This window comes from Triticum aestivum, chromosome 5A, assembly GCF_018294505.1.
Source record: "Triticum aestivum cultivar Chinese Spring chromosome 5A, IWGSC CS RefSeq v2.1, whole genome shotgun sequence".
NCBI classification, from domain to species: Eukaryota; Viridiplantae; Streptophyta; class Magnoliopsida; order Poales; family Poaceae; genus Triticum; species Triticum aestivum.
This window is the reverse complement of record NC_057806.1, coordinates 372,700,268-372,717,516: the sequence shown is the minus strand read 5'-3', so window position 1 is coordinate 372,717,516 and position 17,249 is coordinate 372,700,268.

Genomic DNA, 17,249 nt, shown 5'->3' with positions numbered 1-17,249 from the left:
AGGAATTCGCCAGTGTAGATTTCCTACAAGTGAGGAACATGATAGCCCTGAGGAATTTGAACCTCAAATTTCCGACCGTTGCTGTGCTATGCGCCAGCCGTTCCAAAATATCTTATCCACCTAATGGTCATATCATTGAAGGGCATTTATGTCTTATCATGTCGGGCTGCTCCCTAGGCTATAAATAGCCGCCCCCTACAACCACTAGCTAGTTGGCTGCTCCGCGAGAAACTGACACTTGTCATTGAGAGCATCCCATCCTTCGAGGACTTTGAGCGAAAATCATCAAGCGAGGAAAAACCAAAATATCAAACCCAAACACCTACAAACCCAAAGTGATTGAGCATCACTGAAGAGATTGTTCTTGTGTGTAACCAACACTTGTTACTTTTGAGGACTGTGCATCCTCCACACGGTTAGGCGTCATGGTCTAGAGCATCCAAGAGGAAATTGTGGATCACCAGGTGACCGAGTTGTGAAGGTTTGAAAGTCAACTGAAGACTTACCATGAGTGATTGGGTGAGGTCTGTGTGACCTTAGTTCAAGGAGAATACAGTGTGGACTGTGTGTCCTCAAGTTTAAATACCTATCGGCTCTAACCAGACGTACAACTATCACATCAGTTGGAACTGGTCTACCAAATCTTTGTCTTCACTGAGCTAACCGGTTCTATTTCCTCAACCCTTTCATTTCTTCATTACTGTGTTGTGTACCTGTTCATATCTGTTTGAAGACTTTCACTGAAGATATTCTCAATTTCCTCAGTTCAATTTCTTCAGTCTATTTGTCTTCATTCTGTTTTATCCTGTGCTTACACTTTCTATACTCCGTGTTTGTTTCCAATTCATCATGATGTCCATGCTTATGTTATGTCATGTCTGCATGTGAGTACTTATTTCGCTGCAAGTAGTTCTTTGCTTAGGAATTTACTCACCCAACAATTCCTCAGTGAAGAATTCGTAAAAATTGCCTATTCACCTCCCTCTAGTCAACTTAACGCACTTTCAATTGGCATCAGAGCAAGGTACTCCCTTGTTCTGTGTGATTTTGGTTTAACCGCCTGGAGTTTCAGTTATGTCGACCACAGGTATGATCAAGGTCTCTGCTGGGTGTCCTACCTTCGATGGGACGGACTACCCCTACTAGAAGAATAAGATGCGCATGCATCTTGAGGCAATTGACAACGATCTCTGGTACATTGTGGAAAATGGCGTTCCCTCTGTCACTCCTACCATCAACGCTTCTAATGTGAAGAGATTCAAGAAACTCGACTCTCAAGTGAAGAACATCATATGTGGCCATCAGAGCAAAGGGCAGTATGTCAGAGTGAGTGCTTTGGAGACAACAAAGCTTATCTGGGACAGGCTGTCCAAGGTCAACGAAGGAGTCTCAACACAGCATGACTCTCGAGTTGACATTCTTCGCAATCTCTTCAACCGCTTCAAAAGACTTGATAATGAAAATGTTCAACAAACCCTCGATCGCCTCATTGACATTTCAAATGAGCTTCATGCACTTGGTGCCTCTGACATCACCAACCACGAGGTGGTGAAGAAATTGCTTCGATCGCTTGATTCCTCATTTGACACCCTTGCACTGATGATACAAGAACGTGGAGACTACAAGTCACTTGATCCCGCTGATATCCTCGAGAGGCTAAACACTCATGAGTTCCATCTTGCTGAGGAGAGAGATCTCTATGGACCGAGCTATGGCAGATCACGAGCTGTAAAGGCCAAGGCAGTGTCTGAATCTGAAGGTGAAGATTCTGGTAGCAGCCTTGGTGATCCTGAACAACTGAGCCAGGAGCTAGCAATGCTCGTGAGGAAATTCCAGAAGTTCTCAAGACGTGGTCGTTTTGGAAAATCCTCAAGAAGTGATGACCTAAGATCAGATTCCTCATCCCGTGATTACAAGAAGAGACTTTGCCAAAAATGCAAGAAACTCGGTCACTACATTCAAGATTGTCCTTAGTGGGAAAAGGAATCAAAGAAGAAGAAGTACAAGGACTACAATTCTGATGATTCAAAGAAGAAGAAGAAATCTTCAAAGTCCTCTTCATCAAAACCTTCAAGGTCTTCATCTCACAAGAAGAGCAACTCCAAGAAGGCTCGGGCATTCATTGGCAAGGAAATGGACTCTGAGGCTGAATCTGAGGAAAATGAGGAAGATGAGGCATCTGAGGAGTCAGACTCTGGTGTGGCGAGCCTAGCCCTCGCTATTGCGTTCATCAGCATGTCCATCTTCAACTCTGAGGAAAAAGACCTCCCCGACACCACTGACGACGGCGATGATGACTACGCTCCCACTTATTGCTTCATGGGAAAAGGTGCAAAGGTACTCAAATATCCCTCCTCTGAATCAAGTGAGGATGAATCTGATAAAAACCTCAAGCCTAGCTATTCTAAACTTGATAAGATTGTTGTGAAACAACAAAAGGCTCTTGAAAAGGTTCAAAATATGCTAGACAAAAGCGATGATATGTTGGGTGAAGAAATGGATCGCACTAAAACTTTGACTGAAAATCTTCAGAGACTTCAGACTAAGTTTGATAATCTTTAGAGTCATCATAACACTCTCTTATCTGATCATGAGAAGCTTTCTTATGAATTTCTTCAAAGAAAGCATGATCTTGAGAAGTTAAGAGTGAGTTATGAAGATCTTCAGAAGGAGCGTGATTCATTACTTGCTCAACAGATCAACGCTACTCAGGAAGAATTTATTCCTCCATGTTTGAAGTGCATTGAACGTGAATCTACTAATTCTTCACCTGAAAGTTCAAATGCTTCTATTGCTGCAAATTCTTCACCTGTCTATGCTATCACTAATTCCTCATCTGAGGATGTTGCTAGTATCACTGGCCATGCAGGGCTGAAGGAATTGTATGTGACAGGCATGTAAAAAAGCCTCAAAGGGCATCAGGATCTTTGTGATGTGCTTGAGAAGCAGATCCTCAACAGGAACCCTAGAAAAGAGGGTATTGCCTTTGAGAGGAAACTCAATGCTGATGGGACCTACTAGAAGCCTGAGCAGTATCCCGAAACCTCATGGGTTGCTGCAAAGGGACCTTCAGTGGATCCATCTACTTTATCTGGCTTTAAATGTGAACCTTCATATTCTTCTGATAAGTCATTTGACTCCAACTATAAGCTGTTCAAAAATCAGAATGGTGAAGTATTTGCTAGATATGTTGGCACTAACTGCAGGAACGGTCCTCCTATGAAGAAAATCTGGGTTCCCAAAAGGTGCCTTGAAAGTCTTCAGGTGAATGTCAACATGACACCACCTGTGAAGAATAGGAACCCCAGATCAAATTCTTCATATGGACCAAAGTCTTTATATGGATCCAAGTCCTCATACGGACCAAATTCCTCACATGGATCAAATTCCTCAAAAGGATTAAAGTCCTCATATGAACATCATCGTGCTAACACCTCTGTTTCGTAGGGAAATGCTAAGGGTTATGGATGTGTGCATTATTCCTTAAATCATTATGTTCATAAATCCTCGAAGAATTTCTCTGTTTACTCATATGCTTACCCTAACCCATCTTATGTGAAACGAAGTGGATTGGCATCTATGCCACCTTTCTCTTATGGAGCTCCGCAGAATGATGAACTCTTTACCACCCCTTCAGATGTGGGTGGTGAAGAAAAAGAACTAATCTCTTATGCAGGGTCAGGTCTCCAGACGAACCTAAACGTCTGAAGATTTTGCTGGAGTCCTAAATATACTTGAAAGGACGCAAGCTAATCATGAAGAAATGAATTTTCATTTCTCACGTCCTCATACTAGTTTACCTGTTCTATCACTTGATGAAATTGATCTGATGAATTTGATATCATATTCTTCACTGATGAAGTATATGAGTTCGTAAGCTGCACTAATTCATCTGCAGGATGATCAACCCAAAGCCACTGAGTGGGTCCTTGACAGTGGATGTACAAATCACATGACTGGGGACAGGAGCTTATTGATGGACACTGCTTTATCTCCATTGCATCTGAAGCATATCACCTACGCTGACAAAGGCAAAAGCAAGGTATTGTGTCTAGGTAAGGTTAAAATGTGAAAGGATCGACACATGGACAAAGTCATGCTTGTCGAGTCCTTAGGATTCAACCTCATGTCAGTCTCAATGCTCTGTGATCTTGATATGGTTGTTGTCTTTGGCAAATATCGTTGTGTTGTGATCATGGAAGCTAACAATTCCAAAGACTTTGAAGGCTTTAGGAGAGGAGATTTGTATATTGTTGATTTCTCTATAGGACCACAACCTGCCACATGTCTACATGCAAAAGATTCAGAATGCTGGCTATGGCATCGACGACTTGGTCATGCTGGCATGAGGAAATTGCACACGCTCGCAAAGAAGAAGCATGTCATTGGCATCGAAGGTGTCAAATTCCTCAAGGACCATTTGTGTGGAGCTTGTGAAGCCGGAAAGATGACCAAGGGCAAGCATCCCTCAAAGACCATCATGACTACCACCCATCCATTTGAATTGCTTCACATGGATCTCTTTGGCCTACTCATTATGCCATATTTACCAATGCTGCATCTTTACATGGCTTTGTCATTGTTGATGACTATTCTCATTATACATGGGTGCATATCATCACTTACAAAATTGAAGTGCAGGAAGTATTCAAATGATTTTCCTCGAGGGCTTCAACCAACTTTGGTGTGAAGATCAAGCACATCAGAAGTAACAATGGAACTGAGTTCAAGAATACTGGTCTTGATGACTATCGTGATGAACTTGGTATTACTCATGAGTTATCTGCTCATTATACTCCTCAGCAGAATGGCATCGTGGAGCGCAAGAACAGGACTCTTGTTGAGATGGCTCGCATTATGCTTGATGAGTACAAGACGCCTTCTCGCTTCTGGCCCGAGGCAATTGATACTGCGTGCCACATCATCAACAGGGTATATCTTCACAAATTCTTCAGAAAGATCTCATATGAACTCCTCATGGACAAGAAACCCAATGTGAGTTATTTCAAAGTCTCCGATGCTAAATGTTGGATTAGAGATCCTCATCACAATTGTAAATTTGCACCGAAAGCACATGAAGGTTTTATGATTGGTTATGGTAAGGACTCACACATCTACAGAGTCTTCAACACCTATCACTACAAGGTTGTTGAAACTGTAGATGTGCGGTTCGATGAAACTAATGGCTCGCAAAGAGAGCACCTACCTCCTGTGCTAGATGAAATACCACCCGAGGAATCTGTCAGCGTTCTTGGAACGGGGGTCCCCAGACTTGCCTACCTGCGGCCTGCGGCGTGGCTCAAAGGGGGGCCCAGCACGGCCTATCTTCACCAACACAGACTCAAGACGCTCGTGAGGGGCCAAGCCTCGCGGGGCGGACGACACGGAGCTTCCTCATGCACGGCCTCATCAGGCTGGCTCGCGAGGAGGTGGAGAGATCAAGGCAGGGTACCTCACGAGGTGCCCGTGACGCAAGCCATGACGACCAAAGGCGCCAGGCGGGTGCCAGCCCACGCAGCGTCCTCCTTTCCTCTTTGGTGCAAAGGGAGCAAGCGCAGCCGCGGAGTACCGAGGCATCAGGCCAAGGTTACCATTTCGGTGCAACAAGACCAAGACCAGGAGGACGGCAAGACGGAGGTCATCATGGAGCCCAAGACGGCATCACCACCAGAGCTTTGTGCAGGCGAAGACTACTTTTGTCAGGATAGCTGATACTAGCTGTCCCCCTTCAAATTAGCCCACCATTGTTGGCTCCCTTCCCGCTCGATATTTGGGAAGAGGACCAGGGCCTCTATAAATAGGACTAGCCACCCCCCGGGGAGGAAAAAAGAAGAATAATAAAAAAGAAGAATCAGAGGGAGATGAGGAAAAGACGAGAGAAGTAAAGAAAGAGAGGAGAGAATCAGAATCAGAGAGAGAAAGAGAGAAGGGTGACTGAACTCCTCCCAACAGTTCGTCCCACCAGCCAAGAACAGACCCTCGCGAGGCTGTTCTTCCTTATATTGTTCATCATCATCAGCCCAAGAGGCAATCCACCACACCACACACTGGAGTAGGGTATTACACCACAACGGTGGCCCTAACCAGTATAAACCCTGTGTCATTTGTGTTGTTCTTTCCATAGCTTAGATCTTTGCGTGGCGGAGGGGTGCAGGTAGGTAGGAGGCGAAATCTCCACGCGCACCCCAGTGTTCGAACCTCAAGGGTCTGCCGGAACCCAAAATCCGACATTTGGCGCGCCAGGTAGGGGTGCGCCGGAATTCGTCTTCCACCGCCTGGTTCTCCTCCGACCATCATGTCCATGTCTAACGCTCGTCGGGCCTGCACCGAGCGCCGGGCCGCTCTCGCTTCCCGCGTCGCCCAGACGGCTCCTGTCGGCGGGCATCCTCGCCGTTCCCCGTCACCTGCCGTCAATGCCGCCACCGGCCCGGCGGGGGACAAGCAGTAAGCATCGTCTCAGCATCCGTCCGTGCGGCAAGACGGCCGCACCGCTACTCCCTCGCTCACCCCAGCTGGTTCCTCGTCCTGCGCGCTCCGCGCACCCATGGAGGCTCGAGCTGCACTCATCGCAGCAAACAAGCTCCTGCGCTACCGCCCCGTCGATGATGTCTACGAATAATGGCTCGACCGCGTCGCCGAGCTCGTCCGCGCCGCAGGGGGCTCTCCTGCGCCGTCCGCTCTGCTGCACCGCACCCCGCCCCGCGCGGGCGACGAAGCTCCGGCGGCGCCCCGGCCGCCTCCTCCTCAGGAAGGCACCATGGCTCCAAGGCGTGTGGCCCCTGGGCGGAACCCACTCCGTCAGGTGCCAGTGCGGCAAGAGCAGAGCTGCCAAGAAGTCCCTCGCCCGCAAGAAGCTTCCCGGGCGCTCCCTGCTCCAGCACGTCGCGACCATGCTCCTGCTCCCACGCGTCAAGACCCCACGCTGCTCCCAGCTGCAGCGCGAGGGGACATGCAAGACCAAGCTCTCCGTCACCCAAGGCCTCTCGTGGCCACAGCAGGCTGCCGCGCCTTCACCACCGAGCTACGCAACGTCGCGTGGCCCGACAAGTTCAAGCCGGACCTGCCTCCTCGTTACGATGACACGGCTGACCCTGCGGAGTTCCTCCAGCTCTACAAGTTGGGCATCGAAGCTGCCAATGGAGACAAGGTAATGACGAACTGGTTTCCCATGGCGCTCAAGGACGGGGCCCGCACCTGGCTCCTGAACCTGGCTCCAGGCATGATCTCCTCCTGGGATGAGATGCGCACCCGCTTCATCGCCAACTTCCAAGGTACTCGCGACCGGCCACCCGCCGTGAGCGACATGCGCCGCATCAAGTAACAACCCGGGGAGACCCTGCATAAGTACATCCAGCGCTTCAACAACGCACGCCTCAAGATTTTGAAGGTGACTGAGGAGGCCATCATCTCAGCCTTCTCCGACGGCGTGTGCGATGTCAAGATGAAGGAGGAGCTGGCGCTGCATGAAGACCTGTGCATTTCCTTGGAGCTGTTCAACTTGGCAACCAAGTGCGCCAGGGCTGAGGAAGGGCGTCTCTCCCTCCTCGAGCTGCCTGCCGCAGACCCAGAAGAGAAGAAGCCCAAGGCCAAGGATGTGAAGCGCAAGGGGGCTGCCGTGCTCGCGGCAGAACCAGACACCAAGCGGGGCAGAGATCAGCCCGAACCTTCCAAGGGCAGCCGGTACTGTGTGTACCACGACCTCCACACCCACAACACCAACGAATGTCAAGAACTCCGAGCCATGTGAGAAGGAAGGATCGGCCGTCGCCCTGACCGCGGTGACCGGGGCTACGGTCGAGGAGGAGGAAGGAACGCAGGACGCTAGGAAGACCGTGGCCCGCGCCAAGGGTGGCGCGACCAACCTCGCGAGGATTGCTGGCAAGACGCGCCTCGCGAGGGAGACTGGAGGGATCAGCCTCGCGAGGATCGCCCGCAAGGCAATGCAGGCCTCCCCCCGCAGCCACCGCAACCAAGGAGAAACGAGGACCGCCACCTAGACGAGGGGGCTGGGGGCTTCCAGGAGCCGCGCGCAATCGCCTGCATCCTGGGCGGGGCTCAGGCCCCAGCCTCTCAACGCATCTTCAAGCAGTTTGCCCGCGAAGTGAATGCAGTCCTCCCCAGGCTTGAAGCCACGCGCCCTCTCAGGTGGTCGGCGTGCGCCATCACGTTCAGCTCAGCAGATCAGCTCAAGTGTGCGGCTACAGCCGAAGTACTCCCGATGCTTTATTCCCCAATCATCAGCAATGTGGTGGTCACCAGGACCCTCATCGATGGTGGGGCAGGGCTCAACGTCCTGTCCGTGGAAACATTCAACAATCTCCAAGTGCCCTATAGCCAGCTTCATCCAACCAAGCCCTTCTCCAGAATCACCGACGGCTCCACGGTCCCGATTGGGCAGGTCCGCCTCCCTGTCACCTTCGGGGCACGCGACAACTACTGCACCGAGCTCATCGACTTCGACGTCGCTCACATTCGCCTGCCGTACAATGCCATCCTTGGGTACCCAGTGCTGGCCAAGTTCATGGCCGTAACTCACCACAGCTAAAACGTCCTCAAGATGCCAGGAAGTGGCGGAGTCATCACGGTGCCCTGTGAAGAGAAGGACGCGGTGTGTTCCCTAGAACGAGCCTTTCAGGCCGCGTCACTGGAAGACCTGGATCGCGGAAGCAGGAGGCTTCCCGAGACCGCCCCCAAAAAGAAGACGTTGTCCGGCCTGGCCCCTCAGGAGGCAGGCCCCTCTGGGCCCGTGCCTTCCCAGGGGAACCTCCTTCCGTCGCATAGGAAAGCGCGCCCGACGCCCTCCTCAGGCAGGGCTAGGGGGCTCTCCCCTGGAGGGCCACCGACCTGGCTAGGGTCACGAGGGAGGCGCTTGGGCACCACATGGAGGCGTGTTTCGAAGCACGTTTCCCTCAAGAAGGAGCAAGGCAAGGAGAGCCAGACCCTCAGGAGCTCATCAGCAAGGCCATTCAGGAGCTATAGGAGTCAAGAGTCATGAAAGGCGGCCGCCGTCTACCAGCAGTGGCTCCCCATCCAGGCGAGGATGGTGGGCTGCGCGTCTGCATCGACATACCAGGACTCAACCGAGTCGCCTCTTTGGAGCGCCTCTGGCCCTCGCGAGTGGGGCGCTGCGGAGGTCCACCCCACAGCTATGTTCGCATGCCTTACGGCTTGCCGAACACGGCTGTCACGTACCAGTGCCTCATGAGGGGCATCATGGAGGCATAAGAGGCCAGGCGTTCCGCAGCCCTGGCAGAGATGGAGATGGTCCGCAGGGAGCCACCAGCGCCTCCGGAGCCTCCTGAGGCCTCTGGGCCTGGGGGCTCGTGAGGATCGGCTTCCGCAGCCCACCAAGTCTGCTACACCAACACCGCTTCGTCCTCAACATCATCAGGTGACATCTTTCAAGTTTCACTTCTAGCTGGAGCGGCCCCCAGGGCTGCATTATTCTCAGGTCGCGTGTGTCCGTCCCTGCGGCATGTATCCCTTTTATTTCATGTTGTTAGCTTACCTTGTTGGGGGCGCCCCTCGGGCTGCATGATCCCCAAGTCGCTCGGGCCAGACCCAGTGATGTCCGCCTTCCCAACATCTGTTTGAATGAATCCACTCCTTCGCGGCTAATGTGTTTGACCTAGCTGCCCGCTCAACTGACGCCAACTGACGGAACTGCTCTCAAACGGCACGACGCTTGCGCATGGGTCCGTCCCTGCAATGCCGACAAACCTGAATGGCTGAGCTCTGGCCGCGGCAGCCCCGCATGGCGCCACCTCGTCAAGCCTTCAGTGCCTCGTACCCCTCGGAAGCAACCAACGGCTGACTGTCAATTGTCACGGCAACCCCTTGTTTTTTCTATGATGAGTCTACAGGATCTCCTGAAGGACCTGCGTTAGGCGAGGCCCTTGCGGTGTCTCCTGCGCTCTCATCCACGCGAACCGCTTGCACGTTAAAGGGGGGTGCCTAAGCATCGCGACTCAGGGCTCCTACTGGCTCTCCAGCCCTCACCCTCTGGCCTTGACCACGGCATCGCGACCTGGCATACCAGCAACGGCTGAAGCCGCCTTGGGACTGGGACCTGTCGGCGCAGACCACCAAGGCTCGTGAGGTTCGAAAGGGAGGACAGAGCTAAGACGGAATGAGCAACTCGCACAGTTCTACGACAAGGGTTGTATTAACAAAACAGGATAACAGGCACCTTACAAGCCCCCATGGGACGCGTCTTTGATTCCTCGCAGGGAACAGATCCTAAAGGGACACTAACTACGCGTGCCCCTGCAAAAGACGCCATCATCAACAATGGGCCGTCAAGCACCGGCGCCAACCCCATCCAGATCAGAGTCGGCAGCGGCCTGACGAGCCCGCCCTGCTCCAGGAGCGGCGCCGGCTCGGGGGCTCGTAGCTGTCATCGCTCGTATCCGAAGTCGCGAAGACCGGAGTCGCTGGAACATCCGACGCCTCCACCGCCTGAGGCGCCGCCAAGGGAGCGGTCGGCGGGCCTAGTCCTCATCGCAACAGGGTCCCGACCACCTCTCCTGGGGCAGCACTCCAGCCGGCGCCCGTTCGCATCGAAGACCTTGAAGAACATCACCGAAGCACCATCGTACTCCAAGTGGATCGCGAAGGCGCCTCTTGTCCTGCAAACCCGGGCGATTTCGCTCCAGCCTCGAGTCATGAAGACCTCGCCCGGGGCAACGACCGCAACCTCTGCCTCGGTCGCGAGGGTGCTGCAGCCGGCATGCTGCAGCCAAAGCTCCAGGGGCTCTCCCTGTAGGACGATGGAGGCGAAGAAGGGAGGAAGGAGAATCCAAGACTGAGGAGGCATGGCGACATGGAGCACGAGCTCTCGGGAGGAGCCCTCGGTGTGGACCCCAGGGGGACGACCCACACCTCCGTGACCCGTCGGCGCCGATGGCGGCACTGCCCATGGCAATCAGCATCAGCTCCTTCAGGGCCCTCGATGTGGGCCTACAAGGGAAGCGGGAACCCCGGCGGTGCCCGCACGCACAAAGGCCTCGGCACCACCTGATGGGCCCCCTTGTCCGGGCCATGGAGGATGAGCCGTTTCTTCGGCGGGAGCGGGTCAGGTTCCTCTCGGGGAGCCTTCCCCTTCTCTGCCGTCGAGAACCGGCGGATCGGAGCCATCGCAGCAAGACGGAGCAAGGACCGGGAAGAAGGACAAGCAAGGAGGGATGAACTGGAAGGGCGCGCGCCGTTCCGTACTTATGGCCGGCGAAGGCCAACTGTCGACCTCCACGATCGCAGGTAATCATGACCCGCTTTGCATGCAAGGACTTGTCCAATCCGTGCAGTTGCCGAGGCGCCATGGGGAAGTGGAGACGCCCACGTCCAATCAACCGCCACGCGGCGCCCAAGGCCGCAAGCTGTTAGGGCCCGTGGCGCTTCACTCTTACCCTTCCACCTCCCTGCACGGCAATGTCCGAGCGCGCCTCGGGACCGGGGGCTACTGTCGGCATTCTGGGAACGGGGGTCCCCAGACTTTCCTGCCTGCGGCCTGCGGCGTGGCTCAAAGGGGGGCCCAGCACAACCCATCTTCACCAACACAGACTCAAGACCCTCGCGAGGGGCCAAGCCTCGCGGGGTGGACAAAGCAGAGCTTCCTCAGGCACGACCTCATCAGGCTGGCTCGCGAGGAGGCGGAGAGATCAAGGCGGGGTACCTCACGAGGTGCCCGTGACACAAGCCATGATGACCAAAGGCGCCAGGCGGGTGCCAGCCCGCGCAGCGTCCTCCTTTCCTCTTTGGTGCAAAGGGAGCAAGTGCAGCCGCGGAGTACCGAGGCATCAGGCAAAGGTTGCCATTTCGGTGCAACAAGACCAAGACCAGGAGGACGGCAAGATGGAGGTCATCATGGAGCCCAAGATGGCGTCACCACCAGAGCTTTGTGGAGGCGAAGACTACTTTTGTCAGCATAGCTGGTACAAGCTGTCCCCCTTCAAATTAGCCCGCCATTGTTGGCTCCCTTCCCGCTCGATATTTGGGAAGAGGACCAGGGCCTCTATAAATAGGACTAGCCACCCCCCGGGGAGGAAAAAAGAAGAATAAAAAAAGAAGAATCAGAGGGAGACGAGGAAAAGACGAGAGAAGTAAAGAAAGAGAGGAGAGAATCAGAATCAGAGAGAGAAAGAGAGAAGGGTGACTGAACTCCTCCCAGCAGTTCGTCCCCCGAGCCAAGAACAGACCCTCACAAGGATGTTCTTCCTTGTATTGTTCATCATCATCAGCCCAAGAGGCAATCCACCACACCACACACTGGAGTAGGGTATTACACCACAACGGTGGCCCGAAGCAGTATAAACCCTGTGTCATTCGTGTTGTTCTTTCCATAGCTTAGATCTTTGCATGGCGAAGGGGTGCAGGTAGGTAGGAGGCGAAATCTCCACGCGCACCCCAGTGTTCGAACCTCAAGGGTCTGCCGGAACCCGAAATCCGACAAAATCTATTAAGTTCAAGGCTACTGAGCATGTCATTCCTACCGAAGAATCTGCTGAAGAAGTCATTCCAGAACGTGAAGAACATCATGCTGGTGCACCTAAAGAAAATGCTCTGTAGAAAATGCTGAGCAAATTCCTCATCGTCAACCAGCTCATGCTTGCATTGCTAATGAAGTGCAGATCGAGAGAATCATCAACGACATCAAAGCACCAGGTCCTCTCACACGCCCAAAAGCTTCACATTTGTCTAACTTTTGTGGGAACTTTGCTTTCGACTCTATCACAGAGCCCACTAAGGTAGATGAAGCATTTCTGGAGCCTGAGTGGAATCATGCTATGCAAGAAGAATTACATCTGTTCAAGCTCAACAATGTCTGGGAACTTGTCAAGCGACTAGATCCTCACAAGCACAATATCATCGACACAAAATGGATCTACCGCAACAAGCAAGATTAAAATGGCCTTGTGGTGAGGAATAAGGCACGGCTTGTAGCTCAAGGCTACACATAGGTTGAAGGAATTGATTTTGATGAAACTTGTGCACCTGTTGCTAGACTTGAAGCTATTCGCATATTACTTTCTTATGCTAACCATCATAATATCATCTTATATCAAATGGATGTGAGAAGTGCATTCCTCAATGGTAAGCTTGAGTAAGAAGTATATGTTGCTCAACCTCCAGGTTTTGAGGATCCAAAGCATCCTGACAAAGTCTTCAGACTCAATAAGGTCCTATATGGCCTCAAGCAGGTCCCTCGGGCGTGGTATGATACTTTGAAGGAATTCCTCATGAAGAAAGGCTTCAACCCCGTTTCACTTGACCCAACTCTCTTGACCAAAGCTTATGATGATGAATTATTCGTGTGCCAAATATATGGTGATGATATCATCTTTGGCTATGCTGACCAGCGTTATAGTGATGAATTTGCCTATCTGATGAGTGAAGAATATCAAGTGTCTACGATGGGAGAATTGAAATTCTTCTTAGGTCTTCATATTCGTCAACAACGAAACGACATCTTCATATCTCAGGAGAGATACCTCAAGGATGTATTGAGGAAATTCGGCATGCAAGATTGCAAAGGCGTCAAAATCCCTATGCCCACAAATGGCCATCTATGCAGTGATGAAAATGGTGTTGACTTTGATCAAAAGGTATACCGCTCCATGATTGGTTCTTTATTGTATTTATGTGCATCTAGGCTAGATATTATGCTTAGTGTTTGCATATGTGCCCGCTTTCAAGTGACACCGAAGAAATCACACCATAAGGCTGTGAAGCATATTCTTCGATATCTAGGTCACACTCCAACTTGGATTATGGTATCTCAAGGGCTCGCCTTTTGACCTCATTGGATATTCAGATTCTGACTATGCTGGTGATCGTGTGGACCGCAAGTCAACATCAGGCACATGCCATTTCCTGGACGATCCTTGGTCCGTTGGTGTTCGAAGAAACAGCACTGCGTATCACTTTCTACTTCTGAAGCTGAGTACATTGCTGCTGGTTCGTGCTGTGCTCAATTGCTATGGATGAAGCAAACTCTCAAGGACTACGATATCAATGTGAAGAATGTACCACTCTATTGTGACAATGAGAGTGCTATCAAGATTGCTCATAACCCAGTTCAACACTCGAAGACAAAGCACATTCAGATTCATCATCATTTTCTTCGTGATCATGTGTTGAATGGCGATATCTCCATCGAGCATGTGAAGACTGAAGAAAAGCTAACCGATATCTTCACAAAGCCCTTGGATGAGAAGAGATTTAGCAAGTTGCGGTGTGAGCTAAATATCTTAGAATCTTCGAATGTCCTTTGAAAATGACACACATGCTAACACTTATGCTACATTGATGACGTAGATGTGCAACACATGATGTAACGTTTTTTCTTCAATCAATGAAGACTAACCCTCTAAGCGTGAAGAAATTAACGAAGAATTTGATTCTCAGAGCCCTACGACAATTGTACAGCGGCGTATGAATTCAACATTCTTATAGGGTGGGTTACGCCACCAACAAAAGTTGAAAATCTTCAATTGAGTTTGTCTTCAGTCTTGAAATTCCTTAGTTGATTTTTCCAACCTTGCAATGTCTTCACTCTCTCCATCGTTTTTCTTCATTGAATATATATTATATATGAGTTTATGTCCTCTACAACATTCACTTATAGCTATTTCTTCAAGTTGATCTTTCCGCTAAGTGAATGTGATCGGACCCTTCCCCCTCTATGCTAGACTCAACCCAGTCCGTTCACAAATTCTTCATGTGCGTTCTATTTGAAACCCGTTCAAAATCTTCACCATGTCCTTGTCAGCTGAAGAATCTGTGAACGGAACTTTAAAATATTCTAATCTGAATTTTCGGCTGTTGCCGCCTAAACCGTTCCATATCCCACGATAATACTTATCTATTCACCCATGATCTCTCACGATCTCCACCTCTCTGTACGTGGGTGACACATGTCACAAGGATGAGAAAGGTCAGGGGCACGTTCATCCATTTTCCTCGGGCGAGCAGTTTTTCACCGTGGCTATAAATACCCCTTCCCTTCCTCAGTCTGTTTTACTCCGCTCGACCAAACTCCCTCGGTCGAGCTCTCAAAACCTAGTGCCGCCACTACTTCCATCATCACCGGTGAGGAAGAGCTTCACTGTGTTGACCTCGTCGCTGTCGTACTCGCGCCGACCGCGGATTTCTTCACTCCGTCTCCACCGTAGCCGTCTTCCTCAGCCAAGTTTGGGCATGGAAGATCTGAACTGACGAGCTTCAAATCTACTATTCCTAGTTCATCGTGTTCTTCGTTAAGGGTAATTAAAAGCTAATTTTACCGCCCTTATTGATTCCAGTGCTTTCTCCAAAATCTTCAAAAGGTGTTTATTCTTCAACCTACACACTCTAAACACCTCACACAAACATTTGTTCTTGATCTGTTTCCCTAAGCCATGTTTTTCTTCAAGATTCCTCAATTGTGTGGATTTTCAATCTATACAACTCTGGAACCTAAGACGAAGAACGCTTAGTGAAATTCCTCAAGACACATCTGGTCAAATTCCTCAAACTTGTTCTTATTTGTAAAAACTTCTGAGAATGCATATGACCTCTCCAAATTCTTCGCACTTATACTCTGTTTACAGGTATTCATGTCCGCTGTTGAATCACTAGGTTCTCATCAACTTAACTCATTTGCAGCGTTCCTCAAAGAAAAACTACATACCTCTTCAGAGAACTCAATAGTTCAAAATCCTCATCTGAAGAAGATGGCAGATGGCAAGAAATCTTAGAAAGGAGTCAAAAGACTGGAAGTCAACACAACATTTGAGATACCCGAGGACATTTATGAAGACTATTGTACGCCCAATGAGGCCAAATATGGCAAGGAGAACAAAAATCAGCGCAAGGTGCACATACAAAGGATAGAGAGGAGATGGGCACGGGAATGGAGGGAGTACAGGTATGTTACTCCTAAGTACATGAAGAAATTCGCTCTTCACCCTCCTTGCCCAAAACCTCCACTGGCACCTAGCCAAGAAGTTGATCCTACCAGCCTCAAGCACGGTGAGGACTATCCTGATGAATGGGAAAGACGACAAGCGAAGCTAGCCAAAATGGCTAAAGAAGCAGTGAGGACATTCAATGAAGACTCTGCTGCTGCTGATGCCACTGCTGAGGCCTCTGCTAGCAAGCCCAAGAAGGCCATGCCAAAGAAGCCCGCACATAAGCCCAGTGCTTCTTCTTCAATGCCCTCACAACCCAGTTCCTCAAAGCCATCGCAGAAAATTCCTTCAACTACCCCAGTTCCCCAAGTTCGAAAGTCCTCAGCTCCTCTGGCAAAGTCCTCTGCACCTGTGCATCTTGCCTCGTGTCAAAGGACCACAGGAAAATAAATTGCCTCAGGATCCTCAGGAAGTTCTTCAGTTCCCCTGCAACCCTCAACATGCCCCACTCTGCTGAAGACTAAGGCCACTGCTGGACGAGGCACTAGACCAAGTCCTCATAAGAAGCAGGTCGCCTTCCAAGTACCGTCCAATGATGATGAAGCTGATGATGAGGAACTCGCCGAAATCATCAGAGACAAACAACAAAGGGCCGCTAGAGCCAAAGGCACTAATGTGCCATTGATGCTGGATCCAAAGTTGATCCTTAATTTCATTGACCTCTGGCACAAGGATCCCAACACTCCTTTGCCTAACTTCAACCTCACTCCTGACCAAAGTCACATGCTGACCGCCTTCATTGGCAAAGAAAAGTGGAAATTTGAGAAGGCCAGGAAGTTGAAGAAAGTGCAGTACAAGAAGGAGCACTATCTGGAGAAAAACGTTGTCAAGATGACAACTGATGAACTTGTGGCTGTTCAATCTGAAATCAAAAACCTCAGTGATGAATTTCACACGTACCGTGATGATTGGTTAGGAGCCAAAGTCAGATTCGTCAAGTTGGCTGAAGGCTTCACCACCAATATTACTGCCCCAACGCAACATGAATCTCCTCAGGATGAAGCTTCCGCTTAGCCGACTGAAGAACATGTCAGCACCGCTGATGAAAATCAGGCTGTTGTTGAAACTGCTAGTACCAGGGCCAATGACTCCATTCCAGCCGCTGATGACAATGCCAGGGCAACCACTAGTGTTGCGCCTAAGGAACAAGCCAGGCAGCTGAAGCATCTATCACTACGCCTGAAGAAACTGACAATGCCAGGACAACTGCATCAGTTGTGCCTGAGGTTACTGAACCAATTTCCTCTGCTCCTCCTGCACAAACGCTAAGTCCAGTTCTTCCCTCTGCATTAGAAGCAAAGA